Here is a 15140-nt window from a genome sequence, read left to right as displayed (position 1 = left end):
ACCTGAATGTGGGTCTGACTCCCCAATTCCCGGAGAATCCATTGTGAGTCTGCCCTCCCCCACACCTCTCATTCCCACCACAGTTCTGCCTCCTTTGAGAAGGGAAGAAGGAAGGATGGTGAGTGGAGAAGTGGGAAGGATGGTGAGTGGAGAAGTGGGAATGGGCTTCTCTATGCTAATTTTTCCCGACCCCAAACAGATAACAAATGATACCTTGTAGCTTGACTTTGCTTAAAATTCGGTGGTGATGGTTTCCAGCTGTGTAGCTTCTTCCTTCTACCAGTTTTATGAAAAAACAATTTTTTTCATTTATTTTTGAATAAACACCTTCACAATGTTTGCCTTTGGAGCTATGAGCAATACATGTGTAATACTAAATAGTTTCCCTCCCACTTTCTTCTCCAGCTGCTGAGTTCCACTTCCCAGGGACAACTGCTGTTTCTGTCTTTTCAGAGATGCTCTCTGGGTATTTCAGCAATTACATGGAGATTCGGCTTTCTGTTTTTCCCCTCTCCCATAAATGGTGGCCTGGCATATACAGTGTTCTCCAGCTGACTTATCTCGGAGATTGGTCCTGTCAGCCATTAAAGAGCTTCCTTGTTCCATGTGTTTTGTGTCCATGTAGCTCTGCCACCCACACACTGTGACGTTGGACAATTTCCCTAACCTGTCAGAGCCTGGGCTTTCTCATCTCCAGCATGCAGGTGATGAGAGGGTTTGGGCCATTGGGTTGTTACAAGATGTAATGGGTTATTATGGGAAGAGTTTTTAAAAATAGTGCCTTAATGTACATAGGATTTTCCCGGGCATCTTGGTAAAATGCAGATTCTGATTCAGCTGGCCTGGGGCAGAGGAGTCTGTGTTTTCAGACAGCCACCAGATGACAGAAGGTGCTGGTCCCTGGACTGTGCTTTGAGTAATGAGGCTTAGAATAGGACCTAACCGTAATACACATGTAAAGGAGAGCAGTCATCATTATCATCATCATCATCATCACCAAAACTGACTTACCCAGCTCTCCTGGGATGGATGCCTAGGTGTTTTCTAGTGTTTTGGTCTCACAAACAGGGCTTCAGTGGGAAACCTTGGTGTGTAGGTCATTTTTCATTTGAGTGTAGCTCTAGGACCAGTTCCTGAGGTGGCATTGTCTATTTGTAGTTTTATTTTTTTTTGAGATGGAGTCTCTGTCACCCAGGCTGTAGTGCAATGGCATGATCTCGATTCACTGTAACCTCTGCCTCCCAGGTTCAAGCGATTCTCCTGCTTCAGCTGCTTGAGTAGCTGGGACTACAGGTGCCCGCCACCACACCCGGCTAATTTTTCTATTTTTAGTAACACATTTCTGTGGACTTGTAGATGTTGGGGAAACCTTCCAACTGGGCCCCAGTGGGTTCTGTGCTTCTCTGTCTTGCCTGTTCTGCTGGCTCAGGTGATTTTCTCTTAGTTGACACCAGCCCTGTGGCCAGCTCCTCCTACTACCAGTCCTGCCCTCACCATTCCCCCAGACACAGCCCGAGTCCTTTTGCCCCTTTCATCTCCAGCACCTACTCCCCCATTGTCCAGGTTATGGAGAAAGGCTCAGCATTGGTGGAGGCAGTGCTGCCTGATGGTTAGAGCTCGGGCTCCTGAACCAGGCTCCCCAGGTTCAAATCCTAGCCCTGCTATTTTCGGCCTTGTGACCCAGGGTGAGTCACTTAATGTGTCTCATCTGGAAAATGGGGTTAATAATAGTTTCCATCTCCAAGGGTGGTTGTGAGGGATTAGATGAGCTCATGCAAGTAAAGAGTTTAATTGCTCAGTCTGTGGTTGCTACGAAGCACCGTCTCTTGTGATCGTCACAATTACCCAGCAAGGTAGATGCTATGGCTCACATCCCCGTGGTGCAGGCAGGAAATGGAGGCTCCTGAGAACCTGCTGGGGCTCCATATTTCAGCAGCCCACCTGAGACCCTCTCCATTCCCTGCAGCCTGGTGGCCGCAAGTTGCTATCTAGAGTCAGATCAAGGATTAGATGCTGTGTCCCTGATCCCCTCTGACTCCGGGACACCATCTTTGCTCCTCCTGGGCAGGGCCCTGGGGGCCGGGTGTGGTGCCACCGCCCAGTGACTTGGCTTGTCCAGGTGCTGTGCGCGCCCAGGCAGCGAGTTTTGTGTGGTTGCCCAAGTCAGAGGAGGATCACCCACTCGGATTGTCAGGGAGGGGCAAAGTGTATAATGGCCAGTTGGCTGTGTGGAGTTTTGGACCTCTTGGGGAAGAGCTAAAGAGCAAGTGAGTCCAGGATTTTTGAGACATCGTGGCTGTGAAAATGCTTTGTTTTCCCTACCGTGGAGGACCTCAAGCCTGGCATCCATCAGGGTCACCCTAGGGGGCAAACTGCACATGTGGGTGCCTGAGCTCCATTTCAGACCCACTGTGGGGGATCTCTGATGATGCGCCCAGGAATATGCCCTTTTTCCCCAGTAGCTTTAGGGGTACATGTGGTTTTGGTTCCATGGACAAATCATAAAGTCTGAGATTCTAGTGCTCCCGTCAGCCAACTAGTGTACACCGCACTCAATATGTAGTTTTTTATTCCTTAGCCACCTTTTAAAATAAGACTTGGGTAACTTGAGGCCTGGCCCACTGGCAAAGTCGTGCACGGTGCTTGGGGCAGCCTGTTTACGAGATGGTGCCTGGGCTGACAGGTGCCCCTCGGGTTCTGGGTCTCAACCCTCCCCTGCCAGATCCTACACGGGGAAGGGCAGCAGGGCCTGTGGGAGGCGGTGTGCATCCGACAAATCAGTGCACACCTGCTTTGTGCCTTGCCCTGAGCTGGCTGCAGAGACCCTGGTCCCTACCCTGGGGACCTCTTACTGATCTTAACTCAGAGGATATCCTGCCTGCACCAGCACCCAGAGAAGACAGGTGCCCAGGCAGCAGCGCCCACGTCATCATCTAGAAGGGGTAGAGACAAGGTCACCTGAACCTTGCAACCACTAGGCAGTTACACTGTGCCTGGGTGGAGAGGGGCCCCAGCAGCTGCTGGAATTTGGAGCCTGGACACCTCCTGGGGCCTTACTTTTCTCATGCACACAATCGGCATGTGGAGGATAGTAATTTGGGCCAGTGTGTTTCCATTCTAGTGGGGCGCAGCCATCACAGACCTTCTCTCAGAAGGCTGGTGTTTAACCCCGCGTGAGCCCCTGCCTGCCAGTGGTCTCTAAAACTCCAAAGCCCAGATGGCGCCCTCCTTCCCTCCCATCTGGCCACGGGTGGTGGGGGGTCTCGAGGTCAAAGTGCGGAGGTGCCCTTCTGAGACCACCCAGGAAGCGTGCGTCTGTTCCCTCTTCCTCCCAGCTGGGCCCTCCTGTGAGTCACCATGCGGAGCAGCCACAGCTGGGGCTCTGCTCCAGGCCAGCATGCCCTCGCGGGGAGAAGCCTATAAACTCCCAGGCACCTGCAGCTCATCAGGAGGAGGCCGAGCGGGGAGCCTGGTCTCATCTCCCTGGGGATGGGCTGGCGCTGCAGGAATGAGGGCTGGAGTCTGTTTGTCTTTCCCTTAGTACAGAAGAGAGGAGAGGCAGCCTCTCCACTTGTTCCAGCCCCCAGGCTGTGCTTTCCACCCATGGACTGGCTGTGTCCTACACCCCGTGCTGGATGCTGGTGTCAGGGACCTAGGGTGAATCTAGCACAGCCCAGAGCCCTGCGAGAAAGGAGAGGATAGAGAGGAGAGCGAGAGGAGAGGAGGGGGAGAAGATAGAGAGGAGAGCGAGAGGAGGGGAGAGGAGAGGAGAGGCAAGGCACCCTTGAGTGGAGGGAATCCTGCAGCTCAGGGCTCCTCCCACTTGTGGCCTTAAGGCAGAGGAGCCCTCCCTGCAGGCCAGGCCCTGAGCTGCCAGTGTGGGTGCAGCTTTTAGAAGCAGGATGGACTAGTAGCCGCTGCACATACATACTCTGGCACCGCTGGCCCTGTCATAGCACAGCTCCTCAGTCACCTTTGTGTGGTCTCAGCAGCTACTCCAACTTCTTGGGGTCTTGTTCCTTTGTCTGTTCTATGAACATAATAACATCATGGATTCTGTAGGCGGCTGGAAGAAGAAAGTGAGTTCACAGAACGTGCTGAATCCCAGGCCCAGCACCCTGTCTGTGCTCATGAATGTTAGATGTTCTAATTGTTGATTTATTTAGTTCTCACAATAATCCTGCCCGGGTAGCACAATTGATATCACCAACATTTTATATGTGAGGAAATAGAAGCTGAGAAGGCTGGGGAACTTTTTCATGACTCCCAGGTGTAGACCTGGGCTTTGGCCAGAGGATTGTGACTCCAACCCCCTTCCTCTTTGCTGGAAAATCTTCCAAGGAATGTGTTCACCAGGCTGCAACCTCAGGATGGGGTTTGGAGGGGCAGATGAGCCCCTGCAGGGGACCCAGCCTGGCCGTCCGGAGGTAGAGACCTCAGGACCCTCTAACATGTTAGGTCTTACCTGGCTTTTCACCTGGGAAGGGAAGTGTTTCTAAAAAGCACTCAGAAGACAGTAGGCTTCTTGCAGGACTCACTGTAGGAGCCCCCTTTGCAGAAGTGACCAGGGCTGCCCTTGACTTCCATGGGCTCCTCCCTCCATTACAAAAAAATAAAATTAGGGCCGGGCACGGTGGCTCATGCCTATAATCCCAACACTTTGGGAGACTGAGGCAGGCAGATCACGAGGCCAGGAGTTTGAGACCAGCCTGGGCAACATGGTGAAACCCCGTCTTTACTAAAAATACAACAATTAGCCAGGTGTGGTGGTGCACGCCTGTAGTCCCAGCTACTCGGGAGGCTGAGGCAGGAGAATCACTTGAACCCAGGAGGTGGAGGTTGCAGTGAACCGAGATCATACCACCACACTCCAGCCTGGGCAACAGAGTGAGACTCTGTCTCAAAAAAAAAAATTAAATTAAAAAGTATGTTCTATGGCCATGTTAATATCAAGATGAATATTATAATTCTGGGTGAATTAAAAATTAAGATTATTTTTGAGATGGGGTCTTGCTATGTTGCCCAGGCTGTCCAGGCTCAAGCAATCCTCTAGCGTCGGCCTCCTGAGTAGCTGGAATTGCAGGTGCCCAGCTTTGAATTAAAAACCAAAACTTTCTTAGATACTAAAAGTTCATGTTTTATCTTCCAATTTTAAGAGACATTATAGCCTTTTCATGGGCCCTGCATCCCAGCATGGGGAGTGAATGATGAATGATGGTCTTCCCCCACCCCCGCATCTGGTTGTTAGAACAAGTTCCCTACAGCAAACAGCCTCTCCACCTATGTTGGACGCACAGTTATTCACTCAACAAACAATGAGCCAAGGACCGTTGTGCCCCTACAATGAGCCAAGGACTGTTCGAAGCAGCAGGGGCACAGCCTGAACAAAATGAAGATTTGGCTGTTGTGTTGCTCACATTCTTCTAGGAGGAGGCCGACCAGGAGCGAGAAACCATGTACTGAAGGGCAGGGGTGAAGCCATGCAGATGAGGTCTGAGGCTCTGAGTATGGTTCAGAAGGGCTTCCTGCTGCTCTGCAAATCAATACGCCCATTTTCCTTGTGCTGTCTTCTAGCCGCAAAGCCTGCTGCAGAGAGATGAAGACTGGTTTGGGCTGGGGAGACTGTCGTCCTTGCAGACATGGAAGCACCAGGTCATTTGTCCCAAGTAAGGGACTGCAGCCTTTTGTTCTGGTTCATAGTGTACCCCTCCTCTTCCTTGTTTGCAGAAGAAATCACTCACTCAAGACTCAGGAGGGCCATGTCAATCAGCCCTGCCTCTCAGATCCAAGAAGATGATCGGGGAGCCTTTGTCTGCCTCATATTATACTCCCTCGTTGGGGACCCATTTCTGCAGCTCCTGTGAGCGCTGGCTCTCCATCCCCTGAGCTCCAAGGCCATAGGGCACCTCTGTCCCTCCTGCACCCCATCTTTGCTTCCTGAAGTCTGCTGGGGGTCAGGAGCATGTGCATTTTGGCTATCTGCATGCAGAGAGCCCCGAGCGTCTCTCCTGTGACAAACAGCACGTGTCTCACTTCATGCTCATTCCAGATTGAATTGGATGGGATTGCAGAGCATTTAAAGGATTGAATGGCATGTGCTGTCCAAGTGTGACGCTCAGCTGTGGCAGCTAAGGAAGGAGCCAGGAGGTGAGCCACTCGCCTGCGGCGGCTGCAGAAACTAAGCCCCACAAAGCCAAGGCTGGTGAGCGATGCCACCCATGGCGCAGCTGGCTCCAAGAGGCCTTTGCTCCACGCGATTGCTTCACATCCTGTTTGTCCAGAAGCCGGAGAGGGAGAGAAAAGAGAAGGCCTGATGACCCAGTGGCTCGGATCGGTCTTTCCAGGGCTGGGACGGCAGGAATGGGGAGGGCGGAATTGGGTAATTGGAGCAAGGCAGATGTCACAAGTGTTAAGTTCTCACTTGTCACTTGGGCCTTGGTCCACCCAGAGAAATGGCTGGAGTGAATGTGTTTTTCACAATTAATGAGAAACATTCTTGTGCTGTGGGCCTTGGAGGGGTAGCCTGTAGCCCTGGGCCTGGAAAACAAGCCACAAGGAAACCGAGATGCCGCCCCTGTGCGGTGTGGGTGGGCTGCATCCCCTCCTTTACCAAGGGGCCTCACTGTGCTCCCTGCCTGCTCTCCAGGATCTTTCCGCAGAGTTCGCTGGGTTCCTCGGGCTGGCCATGCTGATTTTGCTCAAGTCGCCTGGGGTTTGCCAGCGGTGTGAGGATGCACTGGCTGGGCCTTGTCCTCAGCTCACTCTGAGTCCTGTCTCCTCCAGGCTCCTCTTAGAAGGCCTTTCCCTCTATGCCTCAGTGAATCCCTCCTACCTTTGGGGTCCCCGTAGGTCACCTACATCCATGCCTGGGCAGTCTCTCTGAATTTTGGGGGATCCTTTTCCCTGCCATCGCCTGGACTCATTGGCAGATGGTTCAGGGGTCAAGCTTGCAGGCTCCAGTCGGCTGGGCCAGGGTGTGGACTCCATCTCTGCACTCCCTAGCATTGGGTCCCTGGTAGGTGACTTTGCGCCTGTGACCTTGCTTTCTTCCTTTGTAAATGTGGGGTCACAATTCTACCTTGTGAGATTCCAGCGAGGAGCAATGCGTGGAACGGGCTTAGCACGGTGCTTGGTACACATTGGTGGGTTTTCATTTTTGTGGAGAAGCAATGATGGAATCAACTGTACCCAGAATACTTATACTGGCAAATAATAGAAAATAATGATGTCTTATCTCATGAGGACACTGATGGTTTTCCCTACAAGTCTGGAAGTAAGTGGATCTAGGGTTGGTTAGAGTCAGGGTCAGCAAAGGTTTTCATTTTCAGTAAAGTACCAGAGAGTAGATATTTTAGGCTTTGAGGGTCAGACATTTGTTTTTGCCTGCTGTTTAGTGTGACAGTAGCCACAGATCATGTGTTCCTGACTGTGCATTGACTGTGTTCCAATAAAACTTTATTTGCAAGAAGAGGCAGTGGGCTGGATATGGCCTGCAAGCTGTAGTTTCTTGGCCCCTGGGCTAGAGTATCAACAGACTCAAGGCTTTTTCCCTTCCAGCCCCATCACCTTGACAGTGTTGATATTTTGTCCTGAGGCTCTCTCATCATGGTTGGCAGTGTGGCTGCCTCCATGTCCCCAAGCATGGAAGGAAAATGCAGTAGGCAAGGAGGAAGGATGTTTATCTCATCATGTGCCTACCTTTTTTGGGGAGAAGACACTTCTGAGAAGCCTGCAGCATCCATCCCCAGCAGGAGCTGCAGGGGAGGCTGGAAAGGGTCTAATGTGCAGCCTTCGTGGATGGAGGAAGGCCAGGCATGAGGGGGCTGGGCATGGCTGTGGGGTCCACACCAGCCGCTTCTGCCTCACTTCCCTGCAGTGATTGGGCATTCTCCAGTCTGCTCTGGACCATCGGAGCAAAGGTGTGGTCAGACAGCTTGCCTGGCCTCTTCAGACAATAGTAGCTGTGATGCTTTGTGAACAGAGGGCGCCTACAGCGTGCAAAGGGCTGAAGTTTTGGCAATGTAAAGGACTCAATTTCTGCTTTACGTTGGAAAAATGCCAAGGTAAGTTCACCCCAAAACCTGCGCACGGTGTCTCTCATATGCGTAATCACCAAAGCTGGAAGCCACCAGATGGATGGATAAACAAATTATGCTACTTACATACAGCAAAAAGGAATGAACTATTGAAACACGCAGCTACGTGGATGATCTCAAAGGCACTGTGCAGGTTGCAATAAGCCAATGCAGAAGGGTGCAGGAGTCCGTTGGTATGAAATGTCTAGAAAATGCAGTTATAGGGATGTGAGTGGGTCAGTGTTTGCCAGAGGCCGGCAGTGGGAGCCATGTGACTACAAAGCGGAGTTTCCCAGCCTTGGCACTGCTGGGTAGTTCTCAGTTGGGGACCGTCCTGTGCATGGTAGGATGTTGACAGCTTCCCTGGCCTCCACCGACTCAATGCCAGTAGCAACTGCTCAGTTACGACAACCAAAAATGTCTCAAACATTGCCACATGTCCCTTGGGGAGCAGCATCGCCCCGGTTGGGAGCCACTGAGCTAAAAGGCAGCTCAGAGAGTTCTTTGTGGCATGGAGCTGTTCTGTATCCCGACTGAAGCTGGGTACCAGCATCTGTACACGCGCTAGTGCTTACAGATGGGTATACCAAAAGGGGTCGATTTTACTGTACGGTAACTTAAAAACTAAGACTTCCAAAAGCAACAAAACACACCACAGAGAGACAAGCACTGAGTCCCAGTGAAGAAACCAGCAAAGCCATGACCTCTGGGCCCCTCTTCCTGCCTGTCAGGTAGGCCAGGCCCCTTTCCCACCTGGCTGCTGCAGCCTGCAGAGGGCTCAGTTATTACACCGCGGGAAAGCCTTTCTATCCCAACCTTAAGGAGAATCTCTTGGCAGATAGAATACAAGATGCCCAGTTAAATTTGAATTTCAGACGAACAACAAAGAATCGCTTAGTTCAGCATGTCCCTCGTATTGCAAACATTATATGTTTATCTGAAATTCAAATTCAATCAGGCACTGTTTTTTTTTTTTTTTTTTTTTTTTGCAAAATCTGCTATTCTTGGGCAAATCTGCAGGCTTAAAAAAAAACTTATTAAACCTCTGCTAAAATATATTTTCCAACTTTCTCAAAGATACAGATTTTATGGTTAAAATATGCAGGTCCTGCTTCCCTGCCTACATCAGTTCGTTCACTCACCTCGCCCCTATGCCTTACAGATGCCTTACAAGCCAGTGTGACTTGTCCGGGACATTTAAATACAAATAAAGTAAATAGTTACACGCACTGACTAAATCTGATATTTTATAACATAAAATGAAAAGGAATTGTTCTCCTGCAAAATAACCTTTTTCAGCCCTTCCTGGGGTATTAGAACAAAATAGATGTTACATCTGTACACAAGCACCTACGTTAGTATGTGCTTTATATATATATACATAAAAAATACATAATATATTAATATATCTTCTATATTTTATATATAATATATACACTATATATTATATATTATAGTATATACACTATATATTATATATTATAGTATATACACTATATATTATATATTATAGTATATACACTATATATTATATATTATAGTATATACACTATATATTATATATTATAGTATATACACTATATATTATATATTATAGTATATACACTATATATTATATATTATAGTATATACACTATATATTATATATTATAGTATATACACTATATATTATATATTATAGTATATACACTATATATTATATATTATAGTATATACACTATATATTATAGTATATACACTATATATTATATATTATAGTATATACACTATATATTATATATTATAGTATATACACTATATTATATATTATAGTATATATACTATATATTATATATTATAGTATATATACTATATATTATATATTATAGTATATATACTATATATTATATATTATAGTATATATACTATATATTATATATTATAGTATATATACTATATATTATATATAATATATACATATATCTATGTATAAGTATATATTATATATAATATATAGTATAATATATGTATATATTATATAAATTTATAAACATAAATAAATATATAAATTTATAAATATTATAAATATAAATTATATATAATATACCATAATATGCTATATTATATATTATATATACAATAATATACAATTATATATAATATAGTATATACTGTATTATATGGTATATACTATATCATATATATAATATATACTATAATAGAAAATATATATAATATAGTATATTATATATTATAGTATATATTTTTATATATTATATATAAAATATATAATATATAAAAAACATACTATAAAATATAATATATAGTATATTATATATATTATATGTTATAGTATATATTTTATATATTTTTTTTTTTAGGTGGAGTCTCACTCTGTCACCCAGGCTGGAGCGCAGTGACATGATCTCCAACTCACTGCAACCTCTGCCTCCCGGGTTCAAGCAATTCTCGTGCCTCAGCCTCCCAAGTAGCTGGGATTACAGGCGTGCACCATGACGCCTGGCTAATTTTTTGTGTGTTTTTAGTAGAGATAGGGTTTCTCCGTGTTGGCCAGGCTGGTCTCAAACTCCTGACCTCAAGTGATCTGCCCACCTCAGCCTCCCAAAGTGCTGGGATTATAGGTGTGAGCCACCACACCTGGCCGCCTACATTTCTTTCTTCCTAGGTGTAATCAGGCTAATTTGCATGCTGCTCCTCATTTAGTCGCTCATGGGAGGGAACTTTCCTTCTGTTGGCCCCACCAGAGCCTGGGCCTGTCTTGCTGCTGGATCACCCCAGAGCACACGGTAGTGCTGGACTCAGTACCCGAGGCATGAACACGTGTTCAGTAAATGAATCTTCAGGCACTGGTTGATGCTTCGTGATGCGCCTTCTAAATTCATTAATCTCTTCTTGATAAAGCACTACATTCTCTCTTGGGTTTTGTAGGTCAGACTCTGCTGCGATGACTCACCTTTACACATCTTCCTTTCTTGGCTTGCTTAGGGAGTGTGTCTGTACAGCCATGGCTCTTGACCAGGGACGGTTTTCCTCCCAGGGGACATGTAGCAATGTCTGAAGACATTTTTGGTTGTCATGACATGGAGAGGTGCTACTGGCATTAGTGAGAAGAGGCCAAGGGTGCTGCTAAACATCCCACCATGCCCGAGGCAGCCCCGATGGCCACTGCACCGGAGTGGGCAGGCGCACCATGCTGGCTGTGGCCTGTCTGGTGAACAAGCTTTGGAGCCAGTGTTAGAGCTGGCTTCTGTGCAGGAGCAGTGGGTGCAGGAGACCATCCTTCCCCTGAGTTGTTGAGCTTGTTGGAGGAGGAGGGTAGTATGTGTGAGGGTCCCAGGGAGGCCAGCCCTGAGCATGGTGGGGCCTGGAGGAGGGGCGGGCAGGAGCGGACGTGCTTCTGGACCATCACTCTCTCTCCCAGCCCTGTTGGTTCCCCACACGGCATCCAGAATGGGTATCCCACCACAGAACCCTGGCCACGTCGCCACCTGCCCAAATCCCCCGCTGGGCTGGGAGACCCCACGTGACCCAGCCCCTACCCACCTCGGCTTCACCCCCTCGGGCTCCTCACTCACTCTCTCCAGCCTCACCCCCTCGGGCTCCTCACTCACTCTCTCCAGCCTCACCCCCTCGGGCTCCTCACTCACTCTCTCCAGCCTCACCCCCTCGGGCTCCTCACTCACTCTCTCCAGCCTCACCCCTTTGGGCTCCTCACTCACTCTCTCCAGCCTCACCCCCTCGGGCTCCTCACTCACTCTCTCCAGCCTCATCCCCTCGGGCTCCTCACTCACTCTCTCCAGCCTCACCCCTTTGGGCTCCTCACTCACTCTCTCCAGCCTCACCCCCTCGGGCTCCTCACTCACTCTCTCCAGCCTCACCCCTTCGGGCTCCTCACTCACTCTCTCCAGCCTCACCCCCTCGGGCTCCTCACTCACTCTCTCCAGCCTCACCCCCTCGGGCTCCTCACTCACTCTCTCCAGCCTCACCCCTTCGGGCTCCTCACTCACTCTCTCCAGCCTCACCCCCTCGGGCTCCTCACTCACTCTCTCCAGCCTCACCCCTTCGGGCTCCTCACTCACTCTCTCCAGCCTCACCCCCTCGGGCTCCTCACTCACTCTCTCCAGCCTCACCCCCTCGGGCTCCTCACTCACTCTCTCCAGCCTCACCCCTTCGGGCTCCTCACTCACTCTCTCCAGCCTCACCCCCTCGGGCTCCTCACTCACTCTCTCCAGCCTCACCCCCTCGGGCTCCTCACTCACTCTCTCCAGCCTCACCCCCTCGGGCTCCTCACTCACTCTCTCCAGCCTCACCCCCTCGGGCTCCTCACTCACTCTCTCCAGCCTCACCCCCTCGGGCTCCTCACTCACTCTCTCCAGCCTCACCCCTTCGGGCTCCTCACTCACTCTCTCCAGCCTCACCCCTTTGGGCTCCTCACTCACTCTCTCCAGCCTCACCCCCTCGGGCTCCTCACTCACTCTCTCCAGCCTCACCCCCTCGGGCTCCTCACTCACTCTCTCCAGCCTCACCCCTTCGGGCTCCTCACTCACTCTCTCCAGCCTCACCCCTTCGGGCTCCTCACTCGCTCTCTCCAGCCTCACCCCTTCGGGCTCCTCACTCGCTCTCTCCAGCCTCACCCCTTTGGGCTCCTCACTCGCTCTCTCCAGCCTCACCCCCTCGGGCTCCTCACTCGCTCTCTCCAGCCTCACCCCATCGGGCTCCTCGGTCACTCTCTCCAGCCTCACCCCATCGGGCTCCTCGGTCACTCTCTCCAGCCTCACCCCATCGGGCTCCTCGGTCACTCTCTCCAGCCTCACCCCTTCGGGCTCCTCGGTCACTCTCTCCAGCCTCACCCCCTCGGGCTCCTCACTCACTCTCTCCAGCCTCACCCCTTTGGGCTCCTCACTCACTCTCTCCAGCCTCACCCCTTCGGGCTCCTCACTCACTCTCTCCAGCCTCACCCCTTCGGGCTCCTCACTCACGCTTTCCAGCCTCACCCCCTCTGGTTCCTCGCTCACTCTCTCTGGCCTCACCTCCTCTGGTTCCTGGCTCACTTCTCCAGCCTCACTGGCCTCTTCACTGTGCTGAAACACACTGTGTATTTCTCATGGACCTGGCATGTGCCATTCCCTCTGCCAGGAACATTCCCTCCCCAAAGCCTCCCATGGCTCGCTCTGCCGTGTCCACGGTGCCCCACTGTCGTGTCACTGCCACGGTGCCCCACTGTCGTGTCCCTGCCACGGCGCCCCACTGTCGTGTCCCTGCCAGCCTGTCCTGGGTTCTTCCTAGTCCTTGCCACCATCAGACACAGCACTGTACACCCCTGAGCTGATCTCCCTCGCCAGTCAGCTCCCAGGGTGGTCGCGTTCTCATTCACCGATGTGCCCCAGCCCCTGGCACACAGTAGGTGCTCAATAAATAGTTGCTGAATGAATTAATCAATGAAAAAACAAGTTAGTTGTTCAAGCCTGGGACACAGAACCTACGTTAGGAGAAGAGGACGAGGCAAAGGATGCTTCTGTCTCAGTGTTTCCAGATGCGAAGCTCCTCTGTGGCCACCAGGGAGGAGGTCAGTGTGTGTTTCGTCAGCGTGGAAATATGTCTGCAATATATTACGTAAAGGGCAGAGTGATATGAAACAGGATTGACGGTGCAGTCCCAATCACGTGGAATCGCACCCTGTCTCTGTGTCATGCGCGTGTGATGGGGCCAGCCTCACGGGTGTGGGTGAACTTAGAAGGGCCCTGTGCTGGGTTTGCTTCTGCTGCCCCAACCTTGAAATGATGAATCACTTTTGAACAAGAGGTCCCGCATTTTCATTTTGCACCAGGGCTTGCAAATTGTATAGCCGGTGCTGGCGCCTGGGGATGGATGGGAGGTCGCTGCCCGCAAATGGGCTCTGAGCAAGATGTTCCAGGGCCTGCATTCTTCTCTGTGATTTCCTCTGTTTGCAGTCATCAGGTATTGTTTTCAGAGCCCCCGTACCCCAAGAAAAAGTCAGATAACTGAGTTCAGAGTATTTCAGTCCAATTTCTTCCAAATGACTATAGTCAGGCATTTGACATTTCAAGGAATAACAGGGACAAAAAGACTTAGCTGTTGGGAGAAGTTGTCCCCTCCCCACCCCTGGGGTGCTGACATCCAAGCTCATGTGTAGGCCCCACCCCCTTCTGGGGAGCCTTGACCCTAGTTGAGTACTGACTGTAAACCCAGACGGAAAGGAGGCCTTGGGTGTGTTTGCAGCACGAGGGCTTGTGGTTGTCGTGGCAGAGCATGCAGGCTTTGGTTTTGACAGACCAGGGTTCGAATCTTGGCCTTGCCATGGACCAGCTCAAAGGCCTTCCTCACTCAGAGTCTTGTTCCTCCTTTGCAAAGTGAGGTTGCAGTATCTGCCCTGGGGCTGTGTTGAGGATGGGGTGGGCCTGAGCTCCCAGTCTGCTGCTGGTGAGGCAAGGCATTTATTCATTGGGTAAACAGCCAGACACTGCGGTAGGCATCCTTACTGTTTATTCATACAAACTGTCCCTCTAAGGCACAGTGAGTGGGTCATTCCCACCCCTGTTTTGCTTTGTAGTTTTTTTTAAAAATGTGAGATCTAATTTTCCTAACATAAAACTCACCATTTCAAAAAGTGCAATTTGGTGATTTTTTTTTTTTTTTTTTTTAGTATATTCTCATTGTAGTGCGGCCATCCCATTGTCTGATTCTAGAACATTTCCATCACTCCAAAATATCCCTTAACAGCCACTCCCTGCTCCCCCAACCCCTAGCTCTAGGCAACCAGTAAGCTACTTTCTGTTGCTATGGATTTACCTGTTCCGGACATTTCACAGAAATAGGATCATTCAATGTGTGGCTTTTGTATCTGGCTTCTTCCATTTCGTGTAACAAGTTTAAGGTTTGTCCGTGTTGTAGCATGGATCAGAAAATGACTCCTTTTTATGGCAAACAATATTCCACTATATGGATTCACCATATTTTGTTTATCCATTCATTAGTTAATGGACATCGGGTTGTTTCCACTTTTTAGCCATCATAAATAATGCTGCTGCCAACTCTCATGTACAC

The 15140-nt window shown here is 49.7% G+C and overlaps 1 protein-coding gene across 1 annotated transcript in view; it reads left to right on the top strand.

Annotated features, from left to right (window-relative positions):
- BMP7 (bone morphogenetic protein 7) overlaps positions 1 to 15140 on the top strand; it is a 97163-nt gene that overhangs the window by 64356 nt on the left and 17667 nt on the right. The gene's annotated exons all lie outside the window — the stretch shown is intronic.

This window comes from Pongo pygmaeus, chromosome 21, assembly GCF_028885625.2.
Source record: "Pongo pygmaeus isolate AG05252 chromosome 21, NHGRI_mPonPyg2-v2.0_pri, whole genome shotgun sequence".
NCBI classification, from domain to species: domain Eukaryota; kingdom Metazoa; phylum Chordata; class Mammalia; order Primates; family Hominidae; genus Pongo; species Pongo pygmaeus.
This window is presented reverse-complemented; position numbering and strand designations above follow the sequence as displayed.